Here is a 16,717-nt window from a genome sequence, read left to right as displayed (position 1 = left end):
TATATGCCCATTCTGCAAGTTTATTAATGTACTCCTGTAATTTGCTGCAGTCCTCCTCAGTATTGACTATTCCCCCAATTTGGTGTCATCTGCAAATTTAGAAATTGTGTTTTTGATTCCAAAGTCCAAATCGTTAGTATAAACTGTGAACAACAGTGGTCCCAGCACTGATCCTTGTGGAACACCACTACCCACCTTTGCCACTGTGAATAGCTAACCTTTACCCCTACTCTCTGCTTTCTGTCTTGAAGCCAGCTAGCTATCCATTTGGCTACTTGTCCCCTGACTCCGCATTCCCTGACCTTATTCATTAGTCTTTTATGTGGTACCTTATCAAAGGCCTTTTGAAAATCTAAATAAATTACATCTACTGCATTACCCTTGTCTACTTTCTCTGTTACCTCTTCAAAAAATTCAATGAGGTTGGTCAAGCAAAACTTTGTCCTAAAAATGTGGTTGATTTGCATCTCTAACGAGGCACAAAGCAACTAGTGCGGCGCTGCCAACGCCTCCTGCAAAATGACATCATCGCTGTGTGCAGCGCTCCACTCGCACCGCGGCTGCGATCTTCAGTAGTGCCCCCTGACTTACCGCCGGACGCTATGTCCGACAGGGTCAGGAGGGCCTACCTGTGGCCGGGGCGGCGCAAATTAAAGGGGAGGTGCTGGGCGGCCATTTTTTTGCTGGCCGCCTGCCAGCACCTACCCCCGTTGCAGTCCCCGGCCTCCTGAGTAGCACCCCCGCGGAGTGTCAGCTGCGCTCCGTGAGCCTGGCACTTCTCTTGAGTGCCAGGCTCTTTTGCTGGCACTCTGATCTCTTGTGGCCCGGCTGGGCCCTGGGTTGCGCTGCGCAAGGCCCCTCTCCTTTAATAAGGGGAGGAAGGCCTGCAATACCGCAGCACGATGTGCCGTGATATTCACTCGCAGCACCCCAAGAGGGAAGCGGGGCGCTTCCAGTAGTGCCCCGCCTCCCTCTTGGGGTGAGGCCGGTGAATTTTGGGTGCCGGGGCGCTAACTTTTTCAGGGCGCCCCAAAGGGGGTGCAACCCAATTTTTCCCCCTTTGACTTTTGAAATCCATGCTGACTATTGATTATTATATTTTTGGTTTCTAGATGTTCTGCTATTTTCTCCTTTAGTAGGGATTCCATTACTTTTCCTACCACCGATGTTAAGCTGACTAGTCTATAGTTTCCTGGAGATGTTCTATCTCCCTTCTTAAATATAGGTATTATGCTTGCTATCTGCCAGTCCTCTGTCACTACACCTTCTTCTAATGAATTATTACATATGTGTAGTAATGCCTCTGCCATCTCTTCCCTAGATTCTTTTAAAAAGTGCAGATGTAATTTGTCCAGACTAGGGGTTTTATTCTCTTTGAATTTGATTAGTTTATTTAATATTTCTCCTCTTTTTATTTTAAATGCAGTTATTTCATTACTAATCTCATCATCCGATGTCATGTCCACCTGGTCTATCTCCCTGGTAAATACTGAAGCAAAGTAATTATTTAATATTTCTGCCATCTCTCTATCGTTGCCTATGGTATTATCCTTAGTGGCCCTATTCCCATCCCACCCTTCCTTTTTTAAAATTTATGTGCCTGAAAAATATTTTACTATTTTGTTTTATATGCCTTGATAATTTAATTTCATAGTTCCTCTTTGCCTTCCTAATTGTTTTTTTTTACTTCTCTCCTAATCTCTTTGTATTCTCCCTTATCATGCTCTCCCCTGCTGTCCATGTACTTAATGTATGCCTCTTTCCTTGCCCTCAATTTTTCCCTTATGGCTTTATTCATCCATGGTGTCCCATTAGTGTTTAGTTTGTTCTTTTTTTTTAAGCAGAATATATTTTCCCTGGACTCTGTTGAGAACCATTTTAAATGTTTCCCATTGCTGTTCTATGTCATTGTTTGCCAATATTGTTGTCCAGTTTATTTTATTTTCCCAAGTTCTATTCTCAGCCCCTCAAAATCAACTTTTCTCCAATCTATTACCATGGTCTTCATCATATTTATGTCCTTAGAGTCATAGATAGATAGAGTCATAGATTTATGCAGCACAGAAAGAGGCCCTTCAGCCCATCATGTCTGCGCCGGCCATCAAGCCCTATCTATTCTAATCCCATTTTCCATCACTTGGTCCATAGCCTTGTATGCTATGGCTCATCTAAATGCTTCTTGAATGTTGTGAGGGTTCCTGCCTCTACCACACTTTCAGGCAGTGAGTTCCAGATTCCAACCACCCTCTGGGTGAAACAGTTTTTCCTCAAATCCCCTCTAAACCTCCTGCCCCTTATCTTGAAACTATGCCCCCTGGTTATTGACCCCTCTACTAAGAGGAAAAGTTCCTTTCTATCTACCCTATCTATGCCCCTCATAATTTTGTACCCCTCAATCAGGTCCCCCCTCAGCCTTCCCTGCTCTAAGGAAAACAACCCCAGCCTGTCCAGTCTCTCTTCATAGCTGAAGCGCTCCAGCCCAGGTAACATCCTGGTGAATCTCCTCTGCACCCTCTCCAATGCAATCACATCCTTCCTATAGTGTGGTGACCAGAACTGCACACAGTATTCCAGCTGTGGCCTAACTAGCATTTTGTACAACTCCATCATAACCTCCCTGCTCTTATATTCTATACCTCGGCTAATGAAGGCAAGTATCCCATATGCCTTTTTAACCACCTTATCTACCTGTCCTGCTACCTTCAGGGATCTATGTACATGCACACCAAGGTCCCTCTGATCCTCTGTCCTTCCTAGGATCCTACCATTCATTGTGTATTCCCTTGCCTTGTTAGTCCTCCCAAAATGCATCACTTCACACTTTTCAGGGTTAAATTCCATTTGCCACTGTTCTGCCCATCTCATCAACCCATCTACATCGTCCTGTAGCCTGAGGCTTCCCTCCTCGCTATTTACCACTCCACCAATTTTCGTGTCATCTGCGAACTTACTGATCATACCTCCTACATTTATATCTAAATCATTAATGTACTCTACAAACAGCAAAGGACCCAGCACCGATCCCTGTGGTACACCACTGGACACAGGCTTCCAGTCACAAAAACAATCTTCGACCATCACCCTCTGCCTCCTGCCACTAAGCCAATTTTGGATCCAATGTGCCAAATTGCCCTGGATACCATGGGCTCTTGCCTTCTTGACCAGTCTCCCATGCGGGACTTTGTCAAAAGCCTTACTGAAGTCCATGTAGACTACATCAACTGCACTACCCTCATCCACACACCTAGTCACCCCCTCGAAAAATTCAATCAATTTAGTTAGACATGATCTCCTCCTGACAAAGCCATGCTGACTATCCTTGATTAATCCTTGCCTCTCCAAGTAGAGACTAATTCTGTCCCTCAGAATTTTTTCCAATAATTTCCCTACCACTGATGTTAGGCTCACTGGCCTGTAATTCCCTGGTTTATCCCTACTACCCTTCTTGAATAATGGTACTACGTTAGCTGTCCTCCAGTCCTCTGGCACCACCCGTGTGGCCAGAGAGGTTCTGAAAATTTGTGTCAGAGTCCCTGCAATCTTCTCCCTTGCCTCACACAGCAGCCTGGGATACATCTCATCTGGGCCTGGGGATTTATCCACTTTTAAGCCCGCTAAAACCGCTAGTACCTCCTCCCTCTCAATATGAATTTGTTCAAGCATATCACAATCCCCCTGCCTGATTTCTATGCCTACATTGTCCTTCTCCATAGTGAACACAGATGCAAAATACTCATTTAAATCCTCACCCACATCTTCCTTCTCAATTATTATATTAAAGCGTATTATATTATGGTCGCTGTTGCCTAGATGTTCCCTACTTTTACTTCTCTTATCTGCTCTGGTTCATTCCTCATTACTAGATCCAATAGCAAATTCTCCCTTGTTGGGCTTTTTACATATTGGGTTAGAAAGGAGTTCTGTGCACATTGTAAGAACTCTATTCCCTTATCCCCTTTTACCTACCTCTTCTGTCCAATTAATATTGGGGTAGTTGAAATCCCCCATGATTATTACTCTATGTTTTTTTTACTCATTTCCCTAATTTGTTAGCATAATTCTTCCTCCACCTCCCTTCCACTATTAGGTGGTCCGTAGACTATGCCTATTAGTGTGATTGATCCTTTATTGGGCCGTATATTCCAATCCCTACAGGTGTGTACGTGCTGTGTACACACCCGTAGGGACTTCGGAAATGCTGGTTTCAGGCATGCCAAGTGCATGCGCTGAAAACCGGCATTTCCGATCTGTCAAAAGCATTCCCTGCCCTGGAGAAGGGCCTCTGCAGGTGGTGAGTTCCGCTTTCTGCAGAACCTCCGCCCGCAGAAAACCCTTAGAAATCTTACTCCTGATAAAAGCAGGCGTAAGGCCTGCTTTTACCAGCATAAGATTTGAACAAAGTTAAAAAAAAATGTTTCACTCATTTATCATTTAAAAATACTTTAAAAAAGGTAAGTTTATTTTTAGCCCCGTAAAAAACTTTAATTATTTTTTTCAAAAAATTAAATTTTTGTTTAAAATATTTAATTTATTGTAATTTCAACTGATTTTAAAAATGTGATTTAAAAAAAAATTATTTAATGTTTTACAGTGTTTTTGGGGTGTTCTCCATTCATATATTTGACAGGTCTGTCAAGTGTATGAAGGGAGATTCCCTTCTTTGATTGGCTCCCCATGGCCCACGTGATCCCAGGGACGCTTGCGAACCGCCTGCGCCTCTGGGATACGTGGGCCCTGCGCATTTCCAGTTGGAGAGGCCCAGGAGCGGAAGAGTCCAGACCTCGGGAGCCCTCAGGTAAGTCCATAGATTTTTTCCGGATCGGAGGCCTCCGCATGCAGGAAGCCTCCGATCGGAAAATACGGCCAATTATCTTTTATCTCTATCCACATGGATTCTATTTCTGTCTTGCTGATAGCTGCGTCACTTTTTTCTACTGCCATTATGTTATCCCTAATAAGTACAGCTACTCCACCTCCCCTTTTTCCCTCTCTATCTTTTCTAAATATGTTATACCCTGCAATGTTTAATTCCCAGTCCTGATTTTTCTGTAGCCATGTCTCAGTATTACCTACTATGTCTGGTTCCTTGCAACGCATGATTGCCTCCAGCTCCCCTCCAGCTGTTTTATTATGGACACTGTGGCCTAGAAATTCAGTGCCCTTAGCACCGATTTTGCGGCGCTAGAGGGCCTAGCGCTGCAATTGGCGCCGGTTCCTAAATTGCCTGGGGCCCTTCCGCGGCGGTAGACCGGTAGCGCTGCGCCGGCACCGATGACGTCATCGGTGTGCGCAGCGTCCCGGTTGCCGTGGTAACCCGGCCCCAAGCCGAAATTCAGTTGCGGCTGCCTCGCCAGTGGCAGCCGCAACTAAGACTCCGGCAAACGAGTGTTGCCGGAGTCTGCGCCGGCGCTTTAAGGAGGCGCGGCGGCCGGCCGCTTTCCCGCCGGCCGCCTGCCCGCAGCTCCCTCCCCGGACTTCTCCCCCCCCCGGAACAGATGCAAGCCCGGCACTTGTCCGAGGTGCCGGGCTCATTTTTGAGGAGATTTGCGCGGGCCGCGGCCGGGTGCAGGCAGCTCCTCCTTAACGGAAGGAGGAGGCCTGCACTTCCTGAGCCTGCCGCACCGCAGCGGGCGCCGCAGCGCCGGAATAGCGCCGCAATGCGGCGCGTTGCGCCAGTTTTCAGGCGCTAAAACCCTTCAGTAGCGCCGGCAGCCGTTTGGGCGCGGCGCTACTGAATTTTTGGCGCGCGCAAAGGGACTTAGCGCCGGCGCTAACTTCCGGCGCTAAAGCCCTGGCGCAGCGCAAACTCAATTTCTAGGCCTGTGTGTATTGCCGTACATTACATTACAAAAGTGACTATACTTCAAAAGTACTGCATTGGCTGTAAAGCGCTTTGGGACATCCTGAAGTCGTGAAAAGTGTGATATAAATACAAGTCTTTCTTTTTTCAGTAGAACAGACTTTAGAAAATATGGTAGAGTCAGTCTCTCAACATGTGGGTTACTGTGAATCATGCACCACTCCACTTTTTTTCGGGCTAATACCCGACCAGAAAATCTAGACTATTTTCTTTGCAGTCAGTGTCTCAGTGATGTTGGAATGGATAGCCTTCAATTTTCCCCTGTAGCAGTGTTCCCAATGGAATTACATCTGGCGGAACTTGTGCCTCCCTGTCTCAGTCCGCCACTACCCCGATGGACCCCCTGGAGTCAGGCTCATTGGCGTGAGGCTGGCGGTCACTGGCGGTATTTTGCTGCTGCCAGCTGGCCCACCTCCGATTGGGTCTGAGGTAGATGGCTGAAGTGCCCACCGCACTGTGGTGTGGCTGGTGGTGCTGGTCGCAGTGAACAAATTTCATGTATTTTCTACTTTTTCCAATACTCCAACTTTGGGCTGAATTTTGCTGGCGCTCAGAGTGTGGGTTTGGAGGCGGGTCCGCTGTCGTAATCACAAAGACTGACAGTGGGTAGGAAACCCTCTGTCAACCCGCCTCCACCTGAACCTCTAAGGTGTCGGGTCTGCCTGCGCAGATCTGGCCCGACACCAAGTGGCGGGGGTGACAATTTAGATCATTAAATGGCTTGTCAACAGCCAATTAAAGCCATTTTGAGCCTACCTTATAATTTTACGTGCTCTCCCACGGGTTGTCCGCCCAGCACAAATTATCACCGGCGACCAGGAAATTCATCTCCAGCGCCCCTGGAGATGATTGGAGCGCTAAATCAAGCTCTACACACACCTCATAGGGTGCTAACATCAGGGAACGGGGCGCTACCTCAGAGCGCTAATCAAGCTCAGGTGATGTCAATTACCTTGCACTCAGACATACTGGCGTCTTCCAGTTCTTAAAGGGGAGGGTCCATCATGCTGCACAGCCTCACCCTGATCATTGCTGCTTTTGACCTGGGCCTGCAAGGAGGTGCAAATCTTCACCATAGATTATCATGGCTGCTCAGAGGCCCAGGGAGAGAGCTCGCCGGTTTAGCAACCAGGCATTGGTGGCTCTGCTTGTGGCTGTGGAATGCCAACGGGCAGTGCATTTCCGGATACTGGCAGGAGGCCATTGCCCCGGGAGTTTACAAGGGTGTGGAGGGAGGTGGCCCAGTACGTTTCATCCAGGAGCCTGGTCCAAAGGACTCACACTCAGTGCCACAAGAAGTTCAACAACCTCACTCAGGTGGTCAGGGTGAGTAGATGCATGAAATACCTCTACATCCCACCATCTCAACCTCACACTGTGCACAGACAGTGTAAAGTCCCAAATCCCCAACACTCACCCAACACTATGCCCATCTACTAAAAGTCACATCCACATCCCACACCATGCAGACATTAACGGCTATTCAACTATGGTAGGCACATATGCTAAACACATGGCGCACACTCACTCACACACTTGCAGGCCAAGCTTTCACATAACAGGAGGGAGCAACAATGCACGGGAGGAGGTCAGGTGGGATTGCACCCCCCTCACTAAGCTGGAGGAGCGAGTTTACAGACTCATCGCGAGTCATGTCATGGGTGCTGTGGCAGTTGGAGAGGGTGACCCCCTTGGGGACACCAATGGTATGTTCATCATCTCACTCTCTTCTCCTATACCACTTCCCCTTCACTGCACCAGCCTTTCCCACTTTCCATCTAACTATACTGTCTCCATTCCCTGCTCCCTTCCTGCCACCCTGCCCTCACATTAAACCCACTCTTCCTGTTCTCAGATAGTGAGCCACCATCTGACCAGCCTGTCCCTCAGCTCCACAGTGGCAGCGACGCAGGAGAGGAGGAGGAACACGAAGCCGGCGCCTCACCGTCTGCGTCGCCCGAGGGCAAGGCATCGGATACTGGGGACACGTGTTCACTGGAGGGGAGCAGTGGATTTGGACCTGATGTGGGTGAAGCTCCGGGACCCAGCAGGCTGCAGCAATGCCATGGGGGAAGGGAAGCTTGGGAGCCATCTCCCTGGAGGGTGAGTGCGCGCATGAGTTTTGCCACACAGGACTTGGATGAAGACCTCGATATCGCGGCGATGAATAACCAAGTGATGAGCCCATGGGTGCAATGGCAAGGGTGCCCGAGAGCATGGATGCACTGGCTAGGAGCGTGGAGGAGTCCACCGCCAGCACAGCTGTCATCTGTGCGCAAACCCTTGAACCTATCCTTGCCTCTTTGCAGAGGATGATTGAATTGCAGAGACCGTGGGGACCCAGACCCCATACCGCGTGTAATGGGTCAGGTGACAGCATCTATTGCAGCACAGGCTGAGGCAACGCAATGGCTTAGTGCTGGAATCGAGTCATTGGTTGGTGCCATCCAATCTCAGACTGCTCTCATGCACTCACTGCTCGAGCAGATTGCTCCGGATGCTGAGTTTCTGCCCGGGGGAGTGGCAGTATGTCGGTCAAGCAGGAAGGTACTGTCCTCTCTCAGGATGAAAGCATTCCTGCTCCCACCACTGCCACTCCGCCATTACATTTGCCACAGCCTGTAACCCAGCCAGCCCAGACTGCTGCCGGGCCCTCCAGGCCCAGAGCTGGATCCGACATTCAGCAGCCTTCCGCCAGCCTTGCTGCAGCTACTGGGGCCACATAACGGAGGAGCAGTAGGGTTGGAAGGGAAGGGAGATCATTCTCGAAGGGCGAATAACTAAAATTTCTCTAACACATTGGGGGGAATGTTTGTCCCAAAGTTGGATGTGTACGTAGATATATTGTTCACTCTGTTAAGACTTATTTTGATGTGGTAAGAACCAGTTTTGTTTGTTAATGAATTGTTGTGTTTGTTATTGGTTGTGCTTAATAAGACACAGATGGTCAGAAATTTTTTTTTTAATTGAAATTTACAAATCTCCTCATGTTACTTATTGGAGCTTTGCCCGGTTATAGGGGCTGTGGGATGGCTGTAATGATGTGTTTGTTGATCCCAAAAGCCATCTTCTCTGTCATTCATCAGAAGCGGTGTCTTATGAGGTGTTCTTATGCAGGTGCAGCAGGCGGTTAAGAAGGCAAATGATATGCTGGCCTTCATAGCAAGAGGATTTGAGTACAGGAGCAAGGATGTCTTGCTGCAGTTGTACAGGGCCTTGGTGAGACCACACCTTGAGTATTGTGTGCAGTTTTGGTCACCTTATCTGAGGAAGGATGTTCTTGCCATGGAGGGAATGCAGCGAAGATTCACCAGACTGATACCTGGGATGGCAGGAATGATGTATGAAGAGAGATTGGGTCGATTAGGCTTATATTTGCTAGAGTTTAGAAGAATGAGAGGGGATCTCATTGAAACTTATAAAATTCTAACAGGACTAGACAGACTAGATGCAGGAAGGCTGTTCCCGATGGCGGGGGAGTCCAGAACCAGGGGTCAGAGTCTAAGGATAAGGGGTAAGCCATTTAGGTCTGAGATGAGGAGGAATTTCTTCACCCAGAGAGTGGTGAACCTGTGGAATTCTCTACCACAGAAGACAGTTGAGGCCAATTCATTAAATATATTCAAGAAAGAGTTAGATATATTTCTTAAGGCTAAGGGGATCAAGGGATATGGGGAGAAAGCAAGGACAGGGTACTGAATTTGGATGATCAGCCCTGATCGCATTGAATGGCGGAGCAGGCTCGAGGGGCCGAATGGCCTACTCCTGCTCCTATCTTCTTTGTTTCTATGTTTCTATGTCCACGAATGGCCCTTGCAGAAGCAACATTGAGCGCCTCCCTCCCACGTTGTTGCTGTTCATCCTCCTCTTCCTCCTCCTCCTCCACCTCCTCCTCCTCCTCTCCCTCTTCCTCCTCCTGAGGTGGTCCACCAATCCGTGGTGGAAATGGCTGGGTCCTCAGAATGGCGAGTTTGTGCAGCAAGCAGCACACAACAATGAAAACCGATACTCGATCGGGGGAGTACTGCAGGGCTCCTCCAGAGTGGTCAAGACACCGGAACCGTTGCTTCAGCAGGCCGATAGTCTGTTCGATGAGGTTCCTAGTGACACTATGGCTCTCATTGTATGTGAGGTCAGCAGGAGTTTTGGGGTTACAGAGCGGTGTCACCAGCCAGGTGCAGAGTGGATAACCCTTGTCCCCGAGGAGCCAGCCACAAGGTTGATGCAATGGTTGGAACAGGTTTGGGACACCAGTCTGGCGCAGGATGAATGCATCGTGGCTGCTGCCAGGATAGCGGGCATTGACGGCGAGGATGCGCTGTCTGTGGTCGCCAACCAACTGGATGTTGATAGAGTGGAAGCCTTTGCAGTTGTGGAAAACCTCTGCATTTGGATGAGGTGCCCGCAATGCCACGTGCGTGCAGTCAATGGCGCCCTGAACCATGCGGTGTGAACCATGTGAACGCTCGCTATCCTAGCGAAGCCACATGCGTGTTCACGCTGTTTGTCTCGGGTCATGGGGAAAGAGATGAACTCCCTTCTCCTTTTGTATAGAGCATTTGTGACTTCCCGGATGCAACATTGGACGGCGAACTGGGAGATGTTCGCAATATCCCCTGCTGAAGCTTGGAAGGAGCTGCTGGCGTAGAAATTGAGAGCCACCATCACCTTCACTGCCACTGACAGAGATGTCCTGTTCCTGAGCTGAGGCTGGAGCTCTGGTTGCAGGAGGTGGCAGAGCTCTGTGACCACCTCTTTGCTGAAGCGCAGCCTTCTAAAACAGTGCTCCTTGGACAGATGGATACAGTATATGAGAATTGCTCCTGGAATACCCTGGGAGGGCAAGGTCTCCTGTGCAGAGCCCTGTTGGCGCTCCTCCCTCTGGCCACATTTTCCACTCTCTCTCCGCCTTCACTGCCTCCGACAGTTAAGCTGGAGGACGAGGCCCCATGCTAGTACAGCCCACATTTCATCTTCTAAATGTGGTAATAATAAACCTGACACAAATAGGAACCTGAAAAGTCTTGCTGAGGAAAAAAACTCCTTGTAGGATAGCGTTAAATGTCCCCAGATGTCTCTCTCAACTTGTGTATGCAGAGTATTTTGCCGACAGGAAAAAACAGGAAGTGCACGCCTTTAAATAGTGCTCCCCCAGCTTCCAGCTGACTGCAAAAGTCCCCCTTTACCTGTTGTTCCTAGCGCCAGGCACCGAGCCAGCGGGGTGGGAATCAATTTCCGGTCCGGGGCACCACCGGGGCGATGCGCGCTTCGATGACATCACAATCTCCGGGCGCAGGAGATCATGGTGGTAGTGTTCAGCGCCACCGCAAACCGTCACGCCAATTTCGCGGACAATGCCAACATCGCCGCGCTCGGGTGGTAAGCCGCTCCCGGAGGCGCTAACTGGAGACGCTAACCAACCAAATTTTTCCCCCACATGAGATTTCTTTAGCTTGCAAGTGTTTAGAGCCAACTCTCTATCCAGTGGCACCTCCTTGGAGCAAGCTCTCTCACCATTGACAGATCGCTTCTGTCATCTCAACTACAGCTACCATCTATTCCAGCAACATCGGTGCCCTTAAAAAAATCAGACCTTGGTCCTCTGAATCCTTCCACGATCAGCCCCAACAACAACATCACCAGGCACACCAACAACATCACCAACAACATCACCAACAACATCACCAACAACATCACCAACAACATCACCAACAACATCACCAACAACATCACCAACAACAGTACCAACCTTTTCCACCATCACCTGATGCTGCACAGGACACAGGGCATCAGCACCTGACAACATTGCTGCCCGGGAGGCCAGCGATGGCATCACCATGGCCAGATTTACTTCACTTGATGCTGTATACCCTGGTTGCCACATGATGCGCCAGGTTGACACCATCCCACACCAGCACCATAAAGCATCCCTATAATGTCCAAGTCATTCCTTTCACACTCATCACAATAGCTGGGGGGGAGGGGGGGGGGAAGTTGCATCTCAACATTCACTGGAACTCTTTTTTTTATTCATTCATGGGATGTGGGCGTCACTGGCAATGCCGGCATTTATTGCCCATTCCTAATTGCTCTTGAGAAGGTGCGCACAGATCTGTCCAATAAGGTGAAGTGTTGAAAATAAAGATTTCAATGTTTGACAGCACATTAACAGAAACTTCACATGAACATTGGCTAAACCTCTCAAGTGCCTACCCTTGTGTATTGTTAGTTGGTATGCTTGCAGTAGGATGAGGGTGAGTCTGAGGGGTGGCTAGTGAGATGGGGAAGTGATAATGTAGATAGAGAGGGATGGGTGAAGGTTCAAGGTAAGTTGGTGTGAGTAAGGATGTGCAGGAGTAGGGTAGGGAAGGCAGAGTGATCGGTGGCACAGCAGGGTGGGTTTGAGTGTGGCTTTGCAGTAATGTTTCATGATCTACTGAGATCATTGAAAGGTTGGCGCCACTGCAGCCAGATACTCCTGACGACATCTCTGCTTGTGTCCTCCTCTGCAACGTGCAACCAGACTGCGTTAGTGCCCTGGGGAGGTCTCTTCCACCCATGGGAAGGGAAGAGAATCTCCCTGCGTGCTGTGACTCCCTCCATAAGCATATGTAGGAAGTCGTGCGTGAGCCTGGGTGCAGCTGTGCAGTGTTTGTCCGTGTTTGCAGCACCTCAATGCTGTAGAACATTGACAGCACAACTGTCAAAATCAATGTGGCCGTGGTCCCTTTAAGGAAACCGGCTGATGACACGTCATCAAATGACGTCATCAGACCTGCTTCCTGTTAATTGGCCAGGAATCCCGCAGGGCAGGCTTAACAAGGCCAATGTACGGAAAATCATTTTCAGAGAGCGACTGCAGACAGGAGTGGGACTGGAACCCGCCAACCAGCTCTCCTGCCGCCATCCCGCCTCCGCAGGGAAAATCCTGCTCTTTGTGTGGGAGTCTCTTTAATTTTAAAATCTGCTCTGCGCTGCCTTAGCAGTATTGGATGCCAGAAATGATGTTTAGTGTTGCTAAGGCGATAATGAAGGGAAATACATTGGATGATGTATTCCCATCATTAAACTTTCATTTAAATACACCCACCCGAATATGGGCGGGCATATTGAGCAGCCACCAGCCCTTCTGGAGGAATATTCTGGAACTCTTTCCACCAAAAGGCTGTAGATGATGGGTCAATTGAAATTTTTAAGACTGAGATCGATAGATTTTTATAAGGTAAAGGAATCGAGGGATGTGGATCAAAAGGTGGGTAAATGGAGCTGATGCACAGATCAGCCAAGATCTGATTGAATGATGGAACAGGCTCGATGGGCTGAATGTCCTACTCCTGTTCCTATGTTTCCTGTTCTAGTGGATCAAATGAGGTTAATCCCATGGCACTATTCGGAGAAGAACGTCCTGGTCAACATTTCTCCCTTAATCAACAGCACCAACAAACAATTAATTGTTCAGTGCTGTTTGTGTCATCTTGACAAGCACAAAATGGCTGCTGTTGTTTTTTGCCTTCATAGTAACAATCACCACACCACAGTATCTTACGTGAAGTATTTTATATATTGCAGAGAGATATGATACGACACTATAAAAATGCTCATCTCTTTTCTTTTAATGACTAGTTACCACTTCATATTCTTGGTAGGTTACATGGGAAGTGGCTAAAGAGAAAAGAGAATGAGCCGAAAGAGAAGATGTTTTAAAAAAAGCTTCAATGACAGCTATTTTCACAGTTTAAGAACATAAGAATTAGGAGCTGGAGTAGGCCATACGGCTCCTCGGCCCTGTTCCACCATTCAAAGATCATGGCTGAACTTCTACATCAACTCCACTTTTCCGCCCTATCCCCATATCCCTTGATTCCATTAGTGCACAAAAATCTATCAATCTCAGCCTTAAATATACTCATCGACTGAGCCCCCACAGCCAGAGAATTCCAAAGATTCACAACACTCTTGAGTGAAGAAATTTCTGCTCAGCTCAGTCCTAAATAGCCGATCCCTTATTCTGAGACTATGACCCCTAGTTCTAGACCCTCCAGCCAGGGGAAACAGCCTCTCAGCATCTATCCGGACAAGCCTTCTAAGAATTTTATACACTTCAATGAGATCACCTCTTATTCTTCCAAACTCCAGAGAATATAGACTCATTCTACTCAATCTCTCCTCAAAGGACAATCCTCTCATCCCAGGAATCAATCTAGTGAGCCATTGCTGCACCGTCTCTAAGGAAAGTATGTCCTTCCTTAGGTAAGGAATGCAAAATTGTACACAGTACTCCAGGTGTGGTCTCACAAAGTCCTGTACAATTACAGCAAGACTTCCTTACTCTTATACTCCAACCCCCTTGCAATAAAGGCTAACATACAATTTGCCTTCCTAACTGCTTGCTGTACCTGCATGTTAACTTTCTGTGATTTGTGTTCAAAGACTCCAAATCCCTTCGAATACCAACATTATTAGTCTCTCACCTTTTAAAAAATATTCTGCTTTTCCACTCTTCCTACCGAAGCGGATAATTTCACACTTCCCCACATTAAACTCCATCTGCCACCTTCTTACCCAATCACTTAACAAAGGTTTATATCCCTTTGCAGCCTCTTTATGTCCTCCTCACAGCTTACTTTCCCACCTAGCTTTGTATTGTCAGCAAACTTGGATATGTTACACTCCGTCCCCTCATCTAAGTCATTGATATAGATTGTAACTAGCTGAAGACCAAGCACTGAACCTTCTGGCACTCCATTAGTTACAGCCTGCCATCCCAAAAATGACCCGTTTATTCCTACTCTCTGTTTTCTGTCCATTAACCAATCTTCAATCCATGCTAATATATTACCCCAATCCAATCTTGTGTAACAACCCCTTGTGTGGCAACTTATTGAATGCCTTCTGAATATCCAAATATACTACATCCACTAGTTCCCCCTTATCTACCCTACTAGTTATGCCCTCAAAAAACTCTAATAGATTTGCCAAACACAATTTCCCTTTCATAAAACTATGTTGACTTTGCCTAATCAAATTGTGATTTTCCAAGTGCCCTGTTACCATGTCCTTAATAATAGATTCTAGCATTTTCCCCACTACTGATATCAGGCTAACTGGCCTTTAGTTCTCTCTCTCCCTCCTTTCTTGAACAGCGGGGTTACATTTGCTACCTTCCAATCTGCGGGGTCTGTTCCAGAATTTAGGGACCTCTGGCAGATCAAAACCAATGCATCCACTATCTCTGCAGCCACCTCTTTTAGAACCCTAGGATGTAGGCCATCAGGTCCAGGGGATTTGTTGGCTTTTAGTCCCATTAATTTCTCCAGTATTTTTTCTTTACTAATATTGATTACTTTAAATTCTTGACTCTCATTAGACCTTTGGTTCCTCACAATTTCCAGTATATTCTTTGTGTCTTCTACTGTGAAGACAGGCACACAATATTTGTTTAACGTCTCTGCCATTTCCTTATTCCCCCATCATAATTTCTCCTCTCTGCCTCTAAGGGACTCATGTTTACTTTTGCTAATCTCTTCCTTTTTACATACTTGTAAAATCTCTTAAAATCTGTTTTTATATTTCTTGCTAGATTACTCTCATTCTATTTTCTCCCTCTTTATTAATTTCTTGGTCACCCTTTGCTGATTTTTAAAATCCTCCCAATCTTCAGGCTTACTACTCTTTTTGGCAAAATTGTAAGCCTCTTCTTTTAATCTAATACTATCCTTAACTTCTCTAGTTAGCCATGGTTGTACAACTTTTCCAGTGGAGTTTTTATTCCTCAAGGGAATGTATATTCATTGAGAATTATGAATTATTTATTTAAATGTTTGCCATTGCTTATCTACCATCATATCTTTTAATCTAATTTCCCAATCTACCTCAGTCAACTCGCCCCTCATACCTCTGTAATTGGCTTTGTTTAAATTTAACACCCTAGTTTTGGACTTAACCACATCACTCTCAAACTTAATATGAAATTCGATTATATTATAATCACTCTTCCCCAGAGGATCCATTATGATAAGATTACTAATTAACCCTGTCTCATTACACAATACTAGATCTATAATAGTCTGTTCCCTAGTTGGTTCCTCAACATATTGGGCTGGATTTTGGGTTTTAGTCCCGCCTCCATTGACTTCTGTCCAACCCACGCTATTTTCCCTTGATTGACCTTGTTAAGCCCACCCAGCGGGCTTAGCAGGCCAATTAAGGGGAAACTGGTTACAGAGAACTACAGTGTATGACGTTTCATCTGTCAAAAATATTTGACAGATGAATTGTCATCATTTGACAGCTCTGTGAAGATGTCAAACACTGACATTCTCTGTAGTTTGATGAGTTCTTGTATTCAAGACTCATCAAACCTCTTTCTTTAGCAGGAATTAGATGGTTGTTGCATTGGAGAATGCAGCAGCCATCTGTCATCTCTGTCACGGAGATGCAAGACTCTCCGCATCCTCAATGATTGAAGCTTGCAGGAAGAAACAAAGGTAAGTAAACTTTTTCTAACACTTTCCACTTACCTCACATACTTACCTCTCCACACTTGCACCCATCACTTACCTCCACAGCGCACTTTTGCACCCCTCTGACACCCGCAGACCCACTGCTCGCCTCGGTGACCCTGGCAGGGTTCGCAGCCTTCGGGAAGCCCACACCTGTGTGGGTAAAATGGGGATAATCCTCTTATCTGCCTGTTAACTACCTGTTAACAGGCAGTTAAGTGGCAGTAATCCCCTTCCCACCTCCAGCAGACGGGACCCGGCGCGGGTCAGCTACCCGCCTCCTGGGAAGATGGTACAGAGGCGGGTTGGGGGCAGGTTGGGCACCCGCCCCCAGATTCTGCCATTTTCCCGGCAG

Source organism: Somniosus microcephalus, chromosome 3, assembly GCF_052327205.1.
Source record: "Somniosus microcephalus isolate GS21.2 chromosome 3, FLI_Smic_1.0, whole genome shotgun sequence".
Classification (NCBI taxonomy): Eukaryota; Metazoa; Chordata; class Chondrichthyes; order Squaliformes; family Somniosidae; genus Somniosus; species Somniosus microcephalus.
Note: the sequence above shows the minus strand (reverse complement) of the source record.